This window comes from Ostrea edulis, chromosome 3 (genome assembly GCF_947568905.1).
Source record: "Ostrea edulis chromosome 3, xbOstEdul1.1, whole genome shotgun sequence".
In the NCBI taxonomy this organism is placed as follows: Eukaryota; Metazoa; Mollusca; class Bivalvia; order Ostreida; family Ostreidae; genus Ostrea; species Ostrea edulis.
In genome coordinates, this window is record NC_079166.1 from 73654924 (window position 1) to 73678842 (window position 23919).

The window sequence follows — 23919 nt, forward strand, 5'->3', positions numbered from 1 at the left end:
TCAATGTATGAGAGAAATGGCGAAAATACAGGGTGGAAAATATCACTGAACTTCACGTTATGGATTCCAAAGATATTATGCGGACTGTTAAGGCACCTACGAGACAAAGCGGTTTATGTCAAGGATTTTTGGGCTGAGAAAAACACAGAATTCGCTGGATTTTGGAACATTGCTGATGCACAAATGAGAAGTCTCATTGTTAAAGTATTAGTAATGGGCTGTGCCATAAACGTGCAGACCAGATACTTCCGGGACAGGAAGAGAAACTGTGGGGAAAGGGGGATATTTGGACAAGAAAACGGAGAGTATTTGCAATTGACAATGTTTTTATGCTAGCAAAATATGTGGCCTCAGAAGATGTGACGAGCATCATATTCTGATATCTTAACAAGTTTTCATTGGTGCGGACGACTGTGAAAATTACATAAAGTTCATGGGGCTGCCTTTAAAAATCTCTCTCTCTCTCTCTCTCTCTCTCTCTCTCTCTCTCTCTCTCTCTCTCTCTCTCTAACGCAATGGCGTTTCTGTTAACAATTTGATTGATAACGTCCCTCTCGAGAATATTTCACTCATATGGAGACGTCACCACTGCTGGTGAAGGGATGCAAAATTTAGGCCTATGCTCGGCGCTTATGGCCATTAAAGGGGGAGGGATCTTTATCGTGCCACACCTGCTGTAACACGGGACCTCGGTTTTTGCGGTCTCATCCGAAGGACCGCCCCATTTAGTCGCCTCTTACGACAAGCAAGGGGTACTGAGGACCTATTCTAACCCATATCCCCACGGGATTTTAGTGCAAGATCGCATACTGAATAAATCTCTCGAACTTTCACTTACATTCATTACGTTTACAAATTGAGAAACTCTCTCTCTCTCTCTCTCTCTCTCTCTCTCTCTCTCTCTCTCTCTCTCTCTCTCTCTCATGTATTTATCTGATTATCTGATCTTTTATTTATAATTTTCTTTTTAGCTTAGAGGAGAGATACATAATTGATATATTTGATGTTTATCTGAAAGCTGTTGAAGAGGGGTCGTTCTATCTGCGCCCACTCCCACCAATAGAGGATGCAAATATCCGTTATTCTCATCAAAACATCGGCATAAACAAACTCACAAGTTTCATAAAAGTGATAGCAGAAGAAGGTGAACTATCTGGAAATTTCACGAATCACAGTGGAAAACGCACAGGAGTAGCTCAAATGTATATTGCGGGAGTTCCAGAGCAAGAAATCATGAAAATAACCGAACATTGATGAAAGGCAGTGCGGAAGTATAAAGATTACAGCTCGGCGATGTTGAAAAAGGTGTCGCAAGTTTTAGATCCGCCACGGAATTCCGTAGAGAGGCCGTTGGACCCTGAAAGTTATGAGCAGTCTTCCAAGCACCCCCCATGGTGATTACTTGTCAGGTTTCATCGAACCGATGTGCAAAGAAACCCGGAATAAGGATTTAAGTTCCTTTCAGGTAGTGTTCAATATGTGTAATTTTACTTTCTCTATGAAGTCGTTATGCTCAGGTTGTCCATAAAGTGAATTATGCCCAGGTTGTCTCTCAACGGCATAAAAAAGTTGTTTACCGTGCAGCTTTTTTCAGTTTTTATATTGCCATAAGATAAAAATCTAGTCATCTCTTTTTGTTAATTTCGAAAAATAAATTGGATTTTACCTGATTCAAGTGTTCATTATTTTAGGTGTTGTAGAGTTTGGGTCATTTGCATAAGGAACGCCCACTGAACAGCGTTCTGTATTTTAGTTGATGTACAGTCAACTTAAAAGAAAAACATTGTCGGTCATGTCACAAGTGACAGATAGTGTTACATGGAACCATTCTTTTATTCAACAGTGTTACTGTCTATAAAACGGTTTTTCAATTCATTTCAGGAAACTGAAACATTTTGTATCTTCGCTCAAAGGACAAACCAACTGACCACGAATGATAATTTGATGCTGTATGAACATTGAAATTATTATTACTGCGGTTGAGATGAAGATGTGTTAAGCAATGGTTTTTTTTTTTTGTGTGCGAAAATCAAAATGTTACTAGATTTACGTGCAATCTTCAGATTTCTCTTATTTGCAGGCTTTAAGCTGATAATTGAATAGCTATCTATCCAACAAAAAACCGTTTACAATTCAACAATTTATCATTGAATATCTGACTATTCAACTGCTTAGTATTGAAAAATCAAACTATTCAATGGCTAATTACAAAAGATGACATCACAAAAGTTTTAATGGATTCGTATTAGCAAAACAAAGAAAAATATAATGTTTTCAATATTGTGTACATCACAGAACATTGAAACTAACACTTTCTAAAAATTATCTATAATTCAACTATAGATCTATGTACATTCTGTAACCAATAAATAGAAAGTATTGAACATCTATTGTATAAATGTGAACTAGTTCAAATATTTATAAGAAATGTATATCAATGAATCATTGATACGTTTTTCTTTTAATGTTGTAAATAGTAAAATGAATATATTTTTGTATGTGCTGAGAATGAAATTAACAACATTTAGAATTACCACCTTAATTATTACATATAGTGCTGTAGATGTCAGAACAAAACTCTAGTGTTCAATAGCTACAAGCTGACTTTGTCAAATGTATACAATTTAGAATTGAAATTAGCCACGAGAACCAAAACATTGAAGATTTTATTTAGAGAAATTGAAGTTCTTTGAGAAACTTAGAATTCAGTTTCTTTATCGTCAACTTCCAATATTTATGTACCGATATTCCATTATCACATGCATATGATGTTTATGTTTCTCAATTGATTTGACACACAAGAGCTTGGTCTGTGTATTATCAGTTTTTAAATCAAACCATGCTAATGGCAAACAAGTTGATGCTGCAGGAGTTCCAACAGTCTCGTTTAAAGTCAACATTCTATGGTCGATATAACAATTTATTTTGCTAATACAAATTACTATTGGGTTAAATGTTGTTTGACGTGTTTCATACAACTTGTTAGGCTCGTCTTGACACATTGATTTTGACAACGGATTACTACATTTACCTGCTCAATATCTAGGGCTTACAACGGCTGTGACCGGTCAACAGGGGATTCTTACTCCTCCTAGGCACCTCATCTCACCTCTGTCCGGGTTTGCCACATTCTTAATTTTGTTTCCGATATAGGAGTTATAAAATTAAAAAAACTGTTCAGGGTCCTCATCTTTTCTTTTAATACAATAGAATAAAACTTTATAATTTCATGATAATGCATGTATATGTATTAGTATTGTTACATTGTCATATGCATAATTTAGTAAACCTAAAGGGCTGCCATGACATTAGAGTACTATGCTTTTCAACCTTGGCCTAAAAGCAGATTTTTGTAAAAGGAGAACATTGTTTTATTTATTGCTGCCCTGCCCTCCTTAACATTTACTCAAGAAAATACTTTTTTTTTACAATGTGTTTAATTGAAAACACCAAATTTTCTAAATTGTTTTAATCAAAATATCATAAGTCACGTTGTAAAGTAATGGAATTTTTACAACACCATTATTTGCAATTTGTGTTAATTGGTTTGAACACCTACAATGATCTGTAAAACCACCATCCACACTAAACGTCTTGTTCTAGTTTAACTAGGGCTTATATATATGAGGAAATAGAGTGTTGAAAGTTTGAATTTCGATTGTCTGCAGTTGTCAGTGAAATCTATAAATATCAATGTCAAGATTTTTTGTACATGTAACATATTCTTTAAATTTCTAGTTGCCAGAGCACAGACGACTTCAGAATTGATCCTTGAACAAATATATTATTTCAATTGAATATATAGAGTTAAGCATGTAAGTTGATTCATAAATGTCATAGACATTTGAAGAAAAAAATGCACAATATATTGTGTATTGAATACGTATTTTATCATTTTCTCAACGCGCAGCATTGAAGCAAAGATGTTCGGTCAATAGTTTACAAAGAATTACATGTAAGTGAAATGTTTATCATTTTGTATTCAAATGTTCATATTTTATGGTACCTTTACGTTACAGTCAAATCGCAAAATCGCAAGGATTAAATGGAATATAACTCTAAACAGTGATCGATCAAAATACGTTAGTTAGTATGCAAGGCAAAGATAACGAACAGTGATCAATCTCATAACTCCTACAAGCAATACAAAATAGATAGTTGGGCAAACACGGACCACTGGACATACCAGAGGTGGGATCAGGTGCCTAGGAGGAGTAAGCATCCCCTGTTGACCGGTCACACCCGCCGTGAGCCCCATATCCTCATCAGGTAAACGGAATTATCCGCAGTCAAAATCAGTGTGCCAAGAACGGCTTAACAATCGGTATGAAACACGTCAGACAGCATTTGACCCAATGCGAGGTTGTATTGACGAACTAGATCGTTATAACGACCATAGAATTTGCGAAATGCTGACTTCAATCGAGACTGTTGAAATCCCTGTACCATCAACTTGTTTGTCAGTAGCTTACCTCGATTTAAAAACTGACTATACGCAGAACAAGTTCTTGCATATCGAATCAGTTGAGATATATAAACACCATATGCAGGTGATAATGGAATATTGCTACATAAATGTGGGAAGTTGACGATGGAGAAGCTGAAATCATCCCGTTTGTCATACAGTTGAGTTGTTAGTTTGCCGTTAATGTTTACTTTCAATAAAGTATCTAAGTATGAAGCAGAAGTGGACGACTCTGTGGTGTCCTTTATTTCGAGCTCACATGGATATATCAAATCATATACTTTAAAAAACTCCGTCACGGAAACCTTTGTGTATACGAATATACCATGCACCTATTGGGTAATATTTTAAATGTTGGGTAGTCAGGCATAACACATCAAGAATATTGAATTGCACTATGAAAGGTGAGGATAACGAACAATGATCAATCTCATAACTCCTATAAGGAATACAAAATAAATACTTGAGCAAACATGGACCTCTAGACATACTAAAGGTGGTATCAGGCGCTTAGGAGGAATAAGCATCCCCTGCCGACCGGTCAAACCCGCCGTGAGCCCTATATCTTGATCAGATACACGGAATTATTCATAGTCTAAATCAATGTGCCAAGAACGGCCTAACAATCGGTATGAAATATATTCTGCCAGATAACGGGCCAGATAGCAAACATTGTGCTCATCGAGTTTTCAACAAACCGTTGTCAGACACTATAAAGATATTAACAATGAGGAATCCCGGCATCTTCTTAATATCGACTTTAGAGTACATGTGTGTAGAATCGAAGTGGTGCTTAAGACATTAAATGTCTGATTATTAATCACTTGATATGACTGGTCACAGGATGTGAATATTCCCGTTTTCCATTTTCATTGCAGAAACAGCTGTTTATGATAAAAGGTGAAAATAACGAACAGTGATCAAACTCAAAACTCCTATAAGTAATACAAAATAGAGTGTTGATCAAACACGGATGCCTGGATATACAAGACGTGGGATCATGTGCCTAGTAGGAATAAGCATCCCTTGTCGACCGTTCACACACACCGTGAGCTCTATATCTTGATCAGGTACACGGAGTTATCCGTAGTCAAAATCAGTGTGTGGAGAACACCCTACCATTTAGTATAAAACACGTCAGACAGGATTTGACCCAATGAGAGGTTGTATTGACAAATCAGATGGTTATAACGACCATAGAATTTGCAAAATGCTGACTTTAAACGAGACTGTTGAAACCCCTACACCATCAATTGATTTGTCGGTAGCCTGCTTCGATTTAAAAACGCCCCGTAAGGATCCGGTTAGAATAGGTTCTCAGTATCCCTTGCTTGTCTAAGAAGCCGACTAAATTGGGTGGTCCTTCGGATGAGACCACAAAAACCGAGGTTCCGTGTCACAGCAGGTGTGGCACGATAAAGATCCCTCCCTGCTCAAGGGCCAAGGGCGCCGAGCATGGGCCAAGGGTTTGCAACCCTTAACCTGCAGTGGTGACGTCTCCCTATGAGTGAAATATTCTCGAGAGGAACGTTAAACAATATTGAATCAATCAATCAATATAAAAAGCAGAACAAGGTCTTGTGTATAGAATCAGTTGAGAGAGATAAACACCATTTGCAGTGATGTAAAATAAAACTTCATTATAATTTATTGTGAGGAATGGTCGTGTAAAGTGTTGAAAATTGATAATGAATTAAGTGTAATGATTATTCAAACATCTAGATTGTTCACTTTATTATGTATATAATTATCTACAAGCAAATCATTCGTTTCTGACAAAAAGGCAGCATCATGCTCTTTGGATATAAACGTTCATCACATCAGCCACATCAGGATCTGCAGAAAAAATACAGAACTATCAATATAGCTGATAATTAACGGAACAACCACATATTGTTTCTGAGACTATAACAGAAAAGAAGAAATTATAGTCATTATTGCTTTTCATTGTATATGACTAATGTTATGATAATCGTGTGTGATAATTAATCTTATTATCCTTCAGAATAATACGGTCAATTTCATTGGCCTAGGGCTGGTCACGTGGAGGGAGATAATTCGTGATGTCTCTCTCACACGCAGGGTGACAACTGTGTTGTCTCCCTTTAAAAGATAAATTTTAATGGTACAAGGGAGAAAATGATCGTTAATCAATAACTTCAATGTTAACAGTAACAGTCACAAATAACAATTGAGAAGAAAAATATTCTCATTCGAATAAAATTTTGCATTTCATTTTATGTTTACGTTTTTGTTTTGAAATACGTTACGAAATGTTTACGTTTAACGTTATGTTTTTGCGTCATTCTACTGTGACGTCACAATTGAAATATTTCTCTTGTTTAACTTTCTCTAACATCAGCGTTTTGCTTATCATCTAATAAATGTATGACAATCACATTGAGTATAAAACAAAATAGTGCATGTAGTTTAGGGTAAAATTGGTTTCACCACTCGAAAACTATTGAAAAATTATAAGGATTGTCTGCAGAGAATGTTGTTACGAATTTGTTGACGTTTTAGATTAAAAAAAAAAAAGAAGTATGGTACAAGTCAATAAATGTGTGATAGTCTCTTATAACGTTCAGATTCTTCAGGATAATAAAACTATTATGGACTGTTTAGCAGGGAGACATCACAAATTATCAGGTTTGAGTAGGGTTATCACGCGAGGACGCATCGGCGCCCTAGGGTGATAACCCTACTAGGACCTGAAAATTTGTGATGTCTCTCTGCTAAACAGTCCATAATTGTCTAATATTGTGTTTGCATGTACAACGTCTACATATACATATTTGGATTTACTCGAAACATAATGACGAAAATTAAACATTCGAGTTGCAATGTGTCATACTCAGTTTACAATTGTTCTAGGGTTTTAATTGAAAAATGGTTTGTGCTGCACGTCAGCGTATTTTATTGGTCAGATACATGAATCATAATCAATTTTAGAAAATTTTAGACTTGTTCAAACTTACCAGTTTAGGACATAACTTCGTCCTCTGCATAATATATACATGACTAATTGTTACCGTCTTTTGACAACTGTATGCGGGAACGTTATGACAGGGCGTGGATCTTTGCTGGGATACAAAATCTGCGAAACGTGACGTTTTAATTGAAATAAGTATATCGCTGCCTGTATGTAGGTAGATAGGTAAGTATGTAGGTATGACTGTAGGTATGTATGTACAGTGTATGTATGTATATTTGTGTATTATGTATCTGGGTGTATGTGAAGAATTTGTTAACTGCGATATGCAAATAGCGAAAAATAGGGAGTATTCTACATATATGTTAAGGAATATATATGTAAAAAGGTGAAGATAACAAACAGTTATCAATTCAATAACTCTCATAAAGAATACAAAATTAAGGGTTTGGCAAACACTGGCCCTGGATTTACGAAATATAGGATCAGATACCTAGGAAGGGTAAGAGTCCTCTGTCGACGGGTTATATCTGCCGTGAGCTCCTTAACTTGGTCAGGTTAATGGAGCAGTCAAAAGCAGAGTGCAAATCCAGATCATGCGGCAGTTGACCTAGTGACATGCTTTCTTGGTAGCTTGAATCGTTATGAGGATCTATAATTTGGGAAATAGTTACTTTAAACGAGACTGTTAAAACCCTTGTAACATAAATTTATTTGTCAGTAGTCTGCCTCGATTTGAAACCCCTGTCTCTTCTTTTAAGTGAAAATATAAAAAATTATCCAAGTAACGATTACCCTTGAAACAGTTGACTCTGACATCTTGAATAAAATGGCAAGTTCGATATCATCCTTTGCTTACTTTAATTTCACTAATGTCATGAAAAATTGATATCTTGGGTGTAAAAGTGAACAGGTATAATTCAGCTCAAAAGCTGCATGTCCAAGACAATGGAAAAACATCATGAAATGGTCATTCTCATCAAACCTTGCATAGTAATTAATAAATTTATTATCAGATTGAATATTCTCAATAGAAATTGTTTAAAAATCAAGCATAGGAATTTCACACTGAATTTCTTGATGGCAGACATTTTGTGACACCTTCTCCTCCACATCGCATTCTTTTTCATAGGAATTGCTTGACACAACTTCAGTTTGACACTGAATATCAAATTCATCAAGCTGCAAAATTTTTAGGGTCATTTGCAAGTAATGATGTTCTCGATGAAAATATATGGAAGCCTACTGGGTATCGGTTTAAACGTCGTTTAGTTCTCGGATATTTTCCATTAAATATTTTCCATATAAAACACGAAAGGCCATTTTATGCATCTGTTTTACTTTATTTTTGTATCGGACGCCTTAATTCAATTGAGTGGTTTATAATGATAACTTAATTTGTTTAGCAAGAGCAAACATCGTATAAGCTATTGCTAGGGAGCTAAATGAACACAACTTTGTGTTGAAACCTCAGTTTATCAAAATATAGACTTACACTAAACTTCCTGTACCTGTACATGTAACAGAAACAATGAGACGACAGACCTGTCACCCACTGGCTAGTGTCTGTGGAAATAAATAAGTCAACGCAATATTTCTATATCTAAATACTTTACAAGCATTAATTTCCTTGCACATCAATTGCAAACAGGCTTACGATTTGAAGCACAGTGATCTTCAAATACTATATAATAATTAGTCTCTGTTTCATTTCATTCTGTAACATTGATGAAATTACACAATATTTGTAAACCATTATGACACTATACAGTGACATACCTTCAGTATGCTGAGAGATTGTCATCGATCAATGAGAGGATTCCGAAGATGTTTGCCATTATCTTCCCAATTATCAATATTGAAACCTTTCATTTGGTGTGCATCTTGGCGGGGAATGTCTATGCCACGCTGTGTGAACAGCCTGTCTGTTACCCTTGACGGCATGAAAAATAAGCTGCCAGCCCGAAATGTTATATAACATCATCCTGATATATAATATCACTAGTTAAGAAAGGGTTACTTTTGAGAGTTGGACATTGGTTAGATAAACTTGGTATGCAAAACAAAATAACATTAGTATCCATGACATTTTTAAGAACACTTGACACTACAAATTACTGATGAAACAATATTAGTATTCTACAAAATCTTATTGTTTTATTTATCAAAACGTACCATCTTCTTGACAGCATCCGAAACAACCGGAGGAAACGTGTATTACTAGCACCCACACCAACATCCATGAAAGCCAGCGCATGCTGATGTAATCCTTTAACATGATATCATTGCCATTCTATTTTAAATGAAACAAAATGCATGGTACATTGAGATCATGAATGAATTAATACGATTATGATATAGTTTTGTCACCAAATACAGACATCGTAGTTACCAATTTTACCTCGTTAGTAGAAACAATACCTCTGTCAGCTTATCCTTACATCTTGTTCAAGATTTCTTTAAATTTTATACAAAAAACATTCGTAATCGAAGACATCAGTGATCATATACAACTTATTTTGCAATTTCAATATTAGAAATGTTTATAGACTTTCGGTACTATAAGTATATTATACTATGAATTATATGATGTGATCCATTTAAAATGAATTAAACACGATATTCACCAAGCGTCTCAATACAACTTGTACTTAATTAACAACTAACAAAGTTTTTTCCAGATATTTAAAAACATATTTAGTCCAACATGTATATATGTAGCACGTTCTCGGATAAACCATGACCCATAATTCCTTTGCAGATAGGAACAAAATCATATATATCATGTATGCATGTACTTCCTCCTACATACCCGTTGACTGTCACCTTATATACACATGTATGACAATTTGATCTAACGGGAAAACTATATTTGTACTTCCTATACAATGTTCATAACATGCTGTAGAAATGACCGGGTTTCGTTTGAGATCAATTTATGTCACCTCAGCTCTAATCTAGCATGTTGTGTATGATGAAAATTTGCATAGATGTACGCACATCGTTTATAAACAGTGCTAAGAAGCATGTGTATATGCTATCGCAAGTAATTTATATTTGGATCTCTGCGATTTTGCGACACACCAGTCCTGGTCATCACTGTCACTAAACGCCCACTATCACTAAGGTGTGCCCCGTTTAATTCTCGTCAGTCTGAAATACATGTTCCCATCTATGAACTTAAGAAAGCATAATGATATCAGCCTTGAATTTACGCTAAACAATACAAACTCAATTGTATCTTACCGAATCTCCGTGATTCTACTTTCGTATCCGTTGTCTTGCAGACGCCAGACGGCCTTGTCGAGTTTAACGGAATCGTAAGTATATATATGTAGTACTCTTTAGTGTAAAGTTTATTTGCATTAAGTATTCGTTTAATTTTTCCATGATTCTAAATGATAAACATCTGTCCACCAGTTATCAAACAAAGATCATCAGTTTTCTATTTCCTATATTTCCAAAAACACAAGAACAACATATTTATGCAAGCATAAAGTTTGGAAACAACTTCGTCATACAATGAAACCAACAAGAATATGTAATTACATGAAGCAAACCGTTTAGATATATTAAGTTTCTCTTATCAAAGTTTATATTTTCCTGCAGTCAGCCCTTGATTACAGTTTAGTCTGTCAAGTTAAGAGTTGCTGTACTGTCAATATTCTAGATGATATTATAAATATATCAATATCATTCAGTTTTCAAAAATATAGCTTTCGCTATTTTTCGCTATTTTTCTACCTTAATAACTTTAAGCTTTCTCCAAAATAACGGAAGTAAATGTATACAGTATTTAAATTCAGAAATGATTTATATATATATATATATATTAATATTTTTTTTACAAATATTCTACTTTTTGTCAGTAGCCTGCCTCGATTCAAAAACTGATCATACACAGAACAAGCTGTTGCGTATCGAACCAGTTGAGAGATATAAACACCGTATGCAGGTCATAAAGAAAGGTTGGTACATAAATATGGGAAGTTGATGATGTATAAACTGAAATCATCCCGTTTATTATAAAGTTCAGTTGTTAACTTGCCTTTAATATTTTTTTCAATAAAATATCTAAGTATGAATGAGAAGTGGATGACTCTGTGGTGTCTTTTATTTCGAGTTCCTGTGGATATATCGAATCGACATATGAATGAAAATTATTATTGTTAATAGATAATACATCGTCGAGATATCTAAATGTCGAATTGAAAGCCATAGTAAGATATTTTTTTTCTTCTCATGTAGAAGTTCTTTAATAAATTCTGCTTCATATTAATGTAAAAACAAGTCAGCTAACAAAGGAGCACAATCCGTTTCCATAGGATTTTGACAGCTAATTACTGCATAAACAATTGCTATGACACAGTTCATATTAATTACCGTTCATCCATACATCGTTTATCTTATACCGAGCGAAGCTCGGACGGGCCGAAGGCCCGTCCGCGAAGCAAGGCTCTAAAGGTAACACGTATGTAAAAGAAAAAAGTCAAATTCAGCAAAAGAAATAGAGATAATCTCTATATACGTTCACTGAAATTTTCGTGATCCATATGGGCGCCGCCATTTATTTTTTCATTACCTGCTTCAACAGTTATTCGTGTTTTATTTTGAATGCCAATAATAGAAGACTCTGACGTGCAATTCATAATTTAAACACCCAATTTGTTCAAAATGAATAGCATAATTATCATTATAATAGGTTTCAGCAAATGATTACATATAACACCGTAATACGACTAAATAGATGAAAGAGTTCATGAGTTTCTTTGAATAAGAATATACGATAAAATTACGGTTACTTTTTTATCATTTTGAATGTATTGCTTAATTTTGTTTAGTTTTATAACGGCCTTTTACATTGCATACGGAATGTATTATTGTTGTTTCTAATTGTTTGCTTTGAAAAAGAGAAAAAAGTCGAGGCTAAATGTGACGTCACAATGCACAGTTGACGTCACCTTGCGTTTTATTTCCCGCGTTCAATGAATAGGCGGGTCCTTGTAAAACTGTTCTCCCCATATAAACCCCTTGAATATTGAGATCTTACTGGGTTTTTAGCGCAAGGAAAATTTCATTAAAATATATATTTTTAAATGAATCATAATCTACTGTACTTAACGGAATTATGATTACCACTTGGGGCACTCCAATGACCATTACATGCTTCGCTCGGTCCAACGGTCACACCGTATACATATTATTGTAACGTGTAGCAGTCACCCATCCAAGTACATGTACTGTTCACGCTCGACATTGCTTAACTTGCGTGATCAAGAGAGATATTCTATCACATAATTAGAGAAGCTACATGTAGCTCACTAGCGAGGCAGTATAAGTCCTGTCTAAACTGTACACCGTCCGCTACATTATTTACAATGCTGAATGAATTTTAACAATAAGCTTTAAAGTACATACATATATCTGAGTAACAAAGTAACAAACTCGGTAGTTCGAACGATGATAATATAAGGAATAAAAAGGGGAAATAATGCATACATTTTTGCACATAATCTAGATTTGTAAAATTTTCAAACTTATTTTATTAAGTCTCGTTCATTCTCGATGTACGTGGGTCATTATGTTGATGGTTTGTATCGAGACATATCATCGTTGTGTACATATTGTCGCCGACCTGAACAATCTTTTATATGATAATTAAGAGGAGAATAAGTATTTCGTTGAAGATACCATATTTGAAGGGAAAATGTAACATAGAAGCGATCTGTTGAGGGATTTTTTTCTGAGATGCTCCAATGACAATTTAAGTGTTTGTCGATTCTTAGGAATCACCTTAAGTTCAAATATTCTAGAACAAACATACAAGTAGTGCATTGAAAACCAAGACCCGCTGGACGGTAGTCTTAAGACACGTCTTAGTCCAATCAAAAGACGATTTCGGATACACACCTGTTGTTTCCAATCCTCTATAGATGAAGCTTGACAGTTTTAACATGGTTGTTGGCTCTGAAAAGTCAATTCGTAACACATCATTATACATGTACAATATGGAAACATTACCAATATTATCCTTATAATTTTCAGCTGCATATATACTTTATCAAATATCCCTTTTTATATCATGTCAACTATTTCTACATGGTTACATGTAAGAAAGTTTCAACGGTTTTCTTTGATTTATTTACAAACATATGTGAGTCCTTTTAATTTAAGGTACATGTAGCTCATTCCACCAAAATTATATTTAAATGTTCGTTAAGCCACCTCTAATGAAATATATAAGCTCTTAATCATTTTATATAATTTTTTGTGATTTTTCCGAAATGGTAGAAAGCTGTTGTTTTGTTTGAAAATAAGATACTCTAGAGTCCAAATGTTGCTGAGATTTGATGCATAATATGAATATCGAAGAAAACATGCCTGATCGACTAGAATTGATGTTCTGATCTTGTGAATTAAAACATTTATGAAAATTGAAAACGTTATTTGTTAATATTTATTTTTAATTCTACGGATAAAATCTTCAAAAACAAAACAAAAAATAAACATGTAAATTAGGAAAAAATGATATATTAGATAAATATATTTTTAAAAGAAGTTAAAATGAAATGGTCAATATTCAGAAATATTACTTTTTTTTTTTTTTACAAATTTGAACCAAGACCGATCGGAATTAAAAAAAAACAACAAGTAGCCAATCAGAAAATTACATTCCTTTGATGTAAAAATGGTTTACAAATTAAATGAATTTATAAAAACTAATTTCTTGATGAAAATGCATATAATAATTAGCAACAATACGATTATTGTCGTAATTTCTATCAATTTTGATCATGATTGGTACTTTTTTCTCATTTGAATAAAGTGATATACCTGAAATTTGGTCATTTCGTTTCAATTTCTTTAACATACATTTCTTCGATATATGTTTTTTTTTCTCTAACTTTCATGTTTTTGAAGATTTTTTCCGTAGATTAAAACATATTAACAAATAATATTTTCATTTTTATATCCGAGTCCTTTAAGTATATTTTATTAGACATTCATATCATGCACCAAATCACAGCAAAATTTCTTCGAATCTCTTATTTGCAAACAAAACACCTTTCTTATCATCCCGGGAGAAATCACAAAACAATTCATATAAAATAATTAAGAGGTTCTATTACTCTTTCGATGTTGAAATCATACTTCATAAGATGTATTTTAACAAGCCATTAAATAAAAGTTTGGCGTAATGATGTTATTGAAAAACATATATCTATTTTGAGTACATGCATATCAATTTCTAAATCAAACTGTAATCTGGACATCCGGTCACGAAGTTACATCTGTCCTGTTCACAGTCACACTTCCCCATACAGCGCATACCGTAATATGGATATTTACAGGTTATATTGCAGTATTGGCCAAAGTATCCAGGCATGCATCCTGTCAATATATCGGGAAAATAAAACCCTTCTTTCTGCACACATTTTGATTCGGTTTGTACACTCATACATCTATACTCAATATCCATATCAAATTCCCCTGCTGTAATATTCCTCCTTTGTAATGCTATGTTCAGGGGAATTGAAACTTTCAAAAGTAAATTCTAAACACAAATTAATTGAACGTAACTCTTTTAAGTACTTGAAAAATCAAATTGCGTGGAACTTTTTTAATAGATAGCTAAAGTGGGCAATATGCATGTATATGCTTCTCTTGGATAAACCAAATAAATATTTTCCTTTCACAAACTTAAATAGACCCACAACAAACCTGTACATCTGCCGAGCGTCTCATTCCATATTGTTTCAGCACAACAGCCATTCTTACTATGAAATGAAAATAAAATAAAAACTAGAAAGAATTATATATATATATATATATATATATATATATATATATAACAATAATTTGAGAATCTGGTTGTTCGTGTCGTTGGTCATTTTAGTGCTTTGTATAATATTTTGCATTTGTCCTTGTATCCATGTCGTGGATCCGACACTTTTAGGTATCGGGTGTTGTTGGAACTTGGTGCTTATATATATATATATATATATATATATATATATATATATATATATATATGATACAGATATATGACTGGCGTCATGAGAAAAGGGCCCTTATCTTTCGACGTCACAATTTACAGAAAACAGTTACTAATTATTTAGTGGAAGTTTTATGTCTAGGGCCCAAAAGGTGTAGTATTGTATGTACTTTACATGATTAAACACAACTTAATATCGCCATTTAAAGTAGTAAATATTATCTATATATATATATATATATATATTACATGTAACCAGAACGAATATCATGTACTTTGATTTCAGCTTATAATGAGAAAAATTAAGAAAAAGCGCTTACAATTTACCATAAAGTCACTTAGTATAAAGTACCGGGGGGGGGGGGGTTACAGAGAAGTCAGCTAATATTATCGACAAGCCCCCCCCCCCCCCCCCCAAAAAAAAACTCCAAACGTCAAAATCCGGGGGGAATCACTAAATAGATCTTGTTTTAATGTAAAAATAACTATGCATGTAAAAATAACGGGAAATGAACGTTCTGAAAACAAGGGGGACAACCTATCATCGCATAAGGACCGTAGGGCTCTTGCATATTGTACTTGTTGGAGTATTATGTATAAGATTTTTTCGTTGTGCATGATATTGGTATGAAGCATGTGAAGAATGAACTCCCAAGTCGCATGGCAACAATGGACTCGCCCTTTCATTTCCACACGTGATTTTCCAATACAGTTAATACGGATTGCCACTCCCTGCAGTACCCTATGTCAAATATACAGTCCAAACTCCATGCAGTTCTTTTGCCAGCATCCTCGAAAAAGATATGATTTTTCACAAGATACAATTCTGTCTGTGAGGGGATTAATGGTAGAGCTGTTATAATTCTTGTTAACTGCAGAACTGTTGCTAAATTCATGTTTATTGGTAAAGTTCTACAAGTTTAAGAAGAGTAATTATTTAAATTATATCTTTAAAAAGTTGCTATGGTGTCTTGAAGATATTGACAGAATAGAAAAAGAATATCAAGATTCAGGTGGAAATCTGAATTTAAGTCAAAACATGTTAGTTAGACCCCCCCCCCTTCTTCTTTCGATCCACTTCGCCTCCCCAATGTCAAATACTTGCTGACGCACCTGTGCATGCATGTCTATGTAAATTTTTACTATTTCACTCACACAAACAATAAATGCAACGTGTGAACAGCGCATATGCATACTTAGCCGCTTACATGTACGTGTTTCGTTTTACTATTGCATGTCCGATGGTTACCCTGCCATATTGTAAAACATTGTAGCAATACCCTTGGTGTAAATTATTATGCAAACAAAACAACAACAAAAAATGTAGAAGGGTGGGGCTGTCAACAATTCATGTTTTCATTACATTAAAATCGCCCGTCTCAGATCTAATATTTGTCTAAAATGTAAATCTATTCGATGCCGCGTGTTGGTCACTGTCTCAACGGAGGAGAAACTGACACTATACGTTTGATGAAAATGTTTTAAGGTACAGCCATATACAAAAGTAAAAACTTCTTCACGAGCTTCAAAACACATTCAAATTACCACATCATATGTGAATGCTGTATTTCAGTTTGAATTTTTTTGTTCACATTACTTTTTTTTTAACTTGGAAAACGGTTTCTAAGTATAACAAACGATATATTGCAAAATAACGGAATGCATTTTTTTAAAATTTGAAATATAATTCCATGGGTATGAAGTTCCAGATATAGAAATATCTTTGTACCTCGACACGCAGTTTACTATGAATGTGTAAACCTCACTAGAGAGAATAGCACGTATACGTACGCGCCGTCCGATGCCTTTTGCTCAAACCAACTGTCTCGGGTTCATTAAACCTTGAATTTCTCCCCAAACGTCTAGACAAGAGGGACCCTCTAGTTCACAACACTAAGAAAAATTCACCTTTTCGGGGCATGTATGGAAGGGGCGGTGAAAATAGTACAATCGCTACCTTATTCATGAAGACTATAAGAACGGCGTTGATGGTTCAAATGCCATCCCATGGCTCTAACACTGTTTTATTCATGATACATCATACAGATGCCATATCCATTCGCGATAGTTGTGCAGGTTAAATAATATATACTTTCTCTGTAATTAATTGATAAACACATTTTGTGTTGGATAGCGCTCTTTTGCACCAAGTCTGATTCTTTTATTTTATTAGATCAGAATAAAAATTGCTACGTTATGCCATACTTTCGTTGTTGCACTTTCGTCGGACCGTATAAAGATTTCATTAGCCTGACCACATCTAAAAAGCCTTGCAGATATACTGATTCTCGTACATTTATTGGTATCTCTAAACAACAATAGTTTTAATGCTTTATTTAGTTTTTGATTTGAACATATTTTATTGTCTGGATGTTATTACAAACGGATTGAGCACAAGTTCTTAAAACTTAGAACGCCCTCTCCTATGTGACAAATGATTACATATATGATAATGTTCAAGAAATGAAACACAAAGGTATATCAAAGGTCAAAACTGATTAGCTTTTATAAAGCAATTATATCAATAATTATATCTGTAGATATATAAGTACAATTGATTAATATATACATGTATGTACAATTGATTAATATATGCATGTAGTACGTACAAAGTAATCGCTATGTAAATTCTAAAAACGACCAGATCTCTTTATAAATAACTGAACATAGGAAAATAATTCTTCATTTTCTGTGGTACTGATTGCGTTATCTCCCCATAATAATACATGCGTGTCTACTATATGCAAATTATTCATTCTAAAAATAGCATGAAATAGGTCATTTCTTGGGGCGGTGTATTTTGCACATGAGAAAAAGAAATGGTTAGCATCTTCTACTTTACCTCAAGTACACAGAGGACTGTCAATGATGTTACATCTAAATAAATCTATATTCAATACACAGTTGTGTCTTAATCTCGTATGGATTACGTTCCATTTACGTTTATTTAGTTAAAATCTAGTTTACATTTGTGTTCGACAATGATTCTCTTTCAAACCTGGTTAGAACAGTGTAGAGTGAAATGCACCGCGTAGTCATTGTTCATAAAACGTTCCTGTAGTGGAACTGGAATACACCAGTTTGTATCTTAGACGTTTTGTCATCTGTCGGGTATTTGAAAGTGTGCTACTTCGATATTTTCACTTTCATTTCCGGTGAATGACGAAAAGCTCATTATATTGTGTCGAAACACAGCTGTTGATATATTTTACAGGACACTACCGCGGGTTTTAGCTAAAGGTCAGATAACTATATATCTGATTAAATACAAAATTGATTGACGCAATGAACTTATATTTTATTATCATGAATTAAATTCATAAGAGAAAGATACATGTACCGTCAGGTAAGATCGTTTGTAAAAGATCCAGTCAAAGATGAATTCTCACCGACAAGTAATGTCACTGAACTATATTTATTTATTTACTATTTAACCTTAAATTTATTCATTCATTTATGCATATTTGTGTTGAAAGTGAGTTCTAAACACATACGTAAAATGATTGCGTAAATGTGAAATTAATCGGGAAAGGTAAAATTGATGCCGCGTTATTTCCGTGCGAATTCGCCGGTATTCAGGTCGTTGGAAATTAAAATATTACCATTTATATATAATGTTTCTTTTTCCCCACAATATAAGATCAAATATTTGTGTTTGAAATGAATATATGACAGTAATTAGAATTGATTTCATGGACACGCAATATAATCAGCATAATATTTTACGATGTTACAATTTCTTTACGTTGACGTTTCTAATATTTTTACAGATGTGTCTCAAAAATTGTCATTAAAACGTTAAATAACGTAATATCAGCTTAAATTTGGTATTTTTGTGAACAGAAAATGATACATAATGAAATTCTAGGAAAAACTAAAAATGTGAAATTTTGACCATAAGGGCCCTTTTCTCATGACGCCAGTCATATATCTTTTCTGTCATATATTTATATCTAAACACTAATTTATATACTTATTTAGTGTTAATTCAGGACCACAATGAAAACTAGCTGTATGCTGATCTGGATGAATAATGGCTATTATTATTATCATTATCGTTATCATTTGGAAAATGTTAAGGTTATTTGTTATCATTTAAATGACGTCATGTACGTATTTCTGTGATTGATGCTATACCAACATCTTCTTTAAAGCAATCTGAATCGCTGTGTCATCATTGATCTAACGAACGTTACATGATTGCAACATGAAATTTATGGATACATAGGTTTCAAGATGAAAAAAACATACTTATCGCCACAGCCACCTTTCTGTGCTATACTCCAATCGTGTTGAAATGAAACAAAGAAAAGAAAGTGTGCTATCATGTTGATGCCACTCGTTTTTTGTTGTTTTTTCCCAATAAAATCAAACGAGATAGGTGTTAATTTCACATTTCATATTTACTTCCTGTTATCTTTCCACTTGACACATCCTCATTGATGAGATTGTATTGATTGATTGTATATTGTTTAACGTCTCGCTCGAGAATCTTTCAGTTATATGGAGACGTCACCAATGCCGGTGAAGGTCTGTATATTTTAGGCCTATGCTCGGCTCTTACGGCCATTAAGCAGTGAAGGTGCTTTACCGTGCCACACCTACTGCCTATTTTAGGCATATGTTCGCCGTTAATGGCCATTGAGCAGGGGGGGGGGGGGGGGGGGGTTATCGTGCAACACTTGCTGTGACACGGGGCCTCGGTTTTTGCGGTCATGTCCAAAGAACCGCCCCATTTAATCGCTTCTTACCACAAGCAAAGCATTGGGTACTGGAGAACTATTCTAACCCGCTTCCCCACGGGCCTCATTGATGAGTACACATAGTGAAACCGGTCGCGGTAGCGAAGTAGTAGAGAGTGCGCTCCGTAACCGGAAGTCGTAAGTTCGAAGCTCGCTCGTGCCATGGCCGCGTCAAACCTAAGACGTTAACACAGGTAATGATTGTTCCTTCGCCAAACGTTCGGCTCTGCCTTTGTAAGTGAGAACCACGGGCATTTCGGATATGACCTTAAATACGTAGAATCCGTGCAGCGGCAGGCGTTGGCACGTTAAAGAATCCTCACTACTATGACCCTGAGCGCTAAGCATAATTTGTGGTACTGGTGACGTCTCAATATGAGTGAAAAATTCTCGACGAGACGTTTGTTTTGTTTGGTTTTTGCTGTTTTCCGCCACACTCCACGATTTTTCAGTTATCTTTTATTGGTGGAAGAGAGAACCCAGATATAGTGTACCTGGGAAGACACCACCGATCTTCCGAAAGTAAACCGGGAAACTTTCTCACAGACATAAAACATAATATGTATACGGTGTGACCGTTGGACGGAGCGAAGCATATACGTAACTCCGTGTCCCGAGTGGTAATCATAATTCCGTTAAGTACAGTAGATTATGATTCATTTAAAAATATATATTATGAATGAAATTTCCTTGCGCTAAACACCCAGTAACATCTCAATATTAAAGGAGTTTACATGGGGACAACAGTTTTACATGATCCGCCTATTCATTGAACGCGGGAAATAAAACGCAAGGCGACGTAAACTGTGCATTGTGACGTGACATTTAGCCTCGACTTTTTTTCTCTTTTTCAAAGCAAACAATTATAAACAACAATAATACATTCCGTATGCAATGAAAAAGGCCGTTAAAACTAAACAAAATTAACCAATAAATTCAAAATGGTAAAAAAGTAACCGTAATTTTATCGTATATTCTTATTCAAAGAAACTCATGAACTCGTTCATCTATTTAGTCGTATTACGGTTTTTTTATGTATTTATTTGCTAAAACCTGTTACAATGATAATTATACTATTCACTTTGAACAAACTGAGTGTTTATATTACGAATTGCACGTTAGAGTCTTCTATTATTGGCATTCAAAATAAAACACGAATAACTGTTGAAGCAGGTAATGAAAAAATAAATGACGGAGCCCATATGGATCACGAAAATTTCAGTGAACGTATATAGAGATTATCTCTTTTTCTTTTGCTGATTTTGACTTTTTTCTTTTACATACGTGTTACCTTTAGAGCCTTGCTTCGCGGGGTATAATCAATGTCGAATTGGGCCAACGTTTTCCCAACGTAGGTATGCCATCTGGGTTTGTGCTAATAACTATCTGAAAGTATATACATTAATAAAAATCAATTAGTTCATTTTTCTGTTTGAGCATGATCTGTAGCCCTCTGTACACGTATATTATAACCTCTCCTTGATAATTACCCCTTCTTTATAATGGAACACCGAGTGAAATCTATAAAGTTTGTCCTCACATGTTCACTGAATAAGTTTAAACATGTCGATTATAGGACCTAATCGTAAATGTAATGCATAGTTCTTGACCTTTATTCCATCATCTCGATGTACAATAGGAATTATTTCAATCATTGTAATTCGAATAACAAATGGATGAAAGGATAAATACAGTTTGTACGCATGATATGATAAAAATGATAATAAAACTTTAAAGTATAATTTCTCATCAATATTTCATTTCTGAAGCATTTCAACATCAAGTATACGTGTATGCTCGTTTAAAACTACATGTAAGTATATCTTCAAACATTTTTTTCTTCACTCGAAGTTTTAAAATCTGCAAATTGTTCTGTCTATTTTGTTGATACAGCGTTGTTGACAACATAGGAAACTGCAAAAGCATTGAAATGATTGTTAATCAAAACACTAATTCCAATGCTATTGATTACAATTTGTTTTAAAGCTAAACGAGAATTTACACATCAATAAATCCAAACACGCCATGTATATATACGCGCCCGAAAACAAATAACATAGTACGGGGAAACTATTCTTTTTTTTTAAAAATTGATAATACAAGAAAAGAATTGGAATTATAAGAATCAAGCATTCTTTTTGAAGAATTCGTCGATGTGAAAACTCTAGACATTTTACTCACAAACTTAACATAAAGGTGTTTCGCACTTTTTTTCAGTTTGTGAATGAAATGTCCAGGGTTTAAACATTGATAAATTCTTCAAAAAGATTGTTTTATCCTATATTTAAAAAAAATGCCCCAAAAGTGCCTAATCTGTAAAATTGACAGTTCATATCATGGGCCTACATATACGGCCATCAATTCAATTATTTCACTGGGAAAATGAACAAATGTTTCGCCTTAAGTTACGCTTTATATAGTCAGCAAATTAAAAAATACTTCCTTTTCTTTCTATATATGATTATCTATGATTATCATTAGTGTGTATTCGTGGGAAATTCTGAACACTCAAATACAATCGGACTCTAAAAATGACTTGTTTTCCTGTTATACTACAGGTACAAACAAGTAACAGGTTTGTGTGGAATGAATCGGAGGATGAATGGGGCACTTGACAATGAACACGTACATTGATTTAGAATGAACTTTGTAAAATGTACTTACAGATTTATTTCAAAACAGGAAACAATCTTATGATTTAAAGTTATTTATATAGATGCACTATACTTGATCATGGTAAAAGTATTTACAGCGGCCTCGTTTTGTGATGTTCTCAAACTATTAATTCCACCGTTTTTATCGTTAGCGAGACAACAACACCCTAAATGGAAAATAAATCATGAATTGTGAAAAAGTTTTTCTTTTTCTCATAATGCTCGTGAATAATGCGCGGACATTCCAAAAACTTCATAAACTAGACTTGCTTAAGAATATAGATGTTTATTTGTTTAAAGGACATATGTTATACATAATGAAACAGTGCATTCCATAATATGGGAACTTTGCTGGTTCATGTAAGAACTGGGCACAACAATATCATGCACGCTAAGAAACGCGGATAAATGTTTACCTGGGTCTGTTGCAAGTGAAAGGAGATGTGTACTATATGTGGAAAATAATAACTTTATTCTGTTTGCTGAAAAGGTTCACAATGTACGTTGATAAACTCCGTTTCCATTCCGACAGCAAACTTGTACATATATACGAATATACGCACAACATATGTTATGTTTTGATATATTTTAGTGCATTTTATGCATATGAATCATTATTGAGCAGTTTTTTATATGTTAATTTGTCTTTGCAACATTTTAACTGCTGGCACAAGTTAAGAAAGCAGTGGCGGATTTAAGGGAGGGGGTGCATTGCCGCCCCTAAAATTATCAAATTTAAGGTAAATTGTGGTCTTTTGTTTAGGAAAATGTAAACGATAAAAAAGCTTTAATTTCTTCCACTCTCAGAGAAATAAATGACAAAATCTTTTGATTTATTGAATTACTTTTATTGGGAGAACTTACATTTATTTCCAAAGACCCTTAAAATGTGCATCATTCTTTTAATTTCACCTGGTTAAAAATGACAGAAAATACTAAAATTCACTACAGAGGAGACATATTTCAAGCCCTATAAAATCTATAAAATCCATGAGCTTCCGGGGGCTTCGCCCCTGGCCCACACCAGGGCAAAGCCCTAGACCCACTAGGGGCCTCAAGCCCCCCCCCCCCCCCCCCCCCCCCCCGCGACTCATGCCTCAGACACTTGCGCTTCCCTAACTGCAATTACT

The 23919-nt window shown here is 34.3% G+C and overlaps 2 long non-coding RNA genes across 2 annotated transcripts; both read right to left on the reverse strand.

Annotated features, from left to right (window-relative positions):
* Positions 1-6186: 6186 nt before the first annotated feature.
* Positions 6187-10062, reverse strand: LOC125676910 (uncharacterized). The gene is made up of 5 exons (XR_008801222.1): positions 9573-10062; positions 9177-9382; positions 7891-8049; positions 7444-7562; positions 6187-6301 (listed from the first exon to the last, which is right to left on the reverse strand). It is a non-coding gene; the product is annotated as an uncharacterized LOC125676910 (long non-coding RNA).
* A 2803-nt stretch (positions 10063-12865) lies between these two features.
* Positions 12866-19795, reverse strand: LOC125676253 (uncharacterized). Its single transcript, XR_008801223.1, has 4 exons — positions 19645-19795; positions 15120-15175; positions 13308-14789; positions 12866-13041 (listed from the first exon to the last, which is right to left on the reverse strand). It is a non-coding gene; the product is annotated as an uncharacterized LOC125676253 (long non-coding RNA).
* Between the last annotated feature and the right edge of the window lie 4124 nt (positions 19796-23919).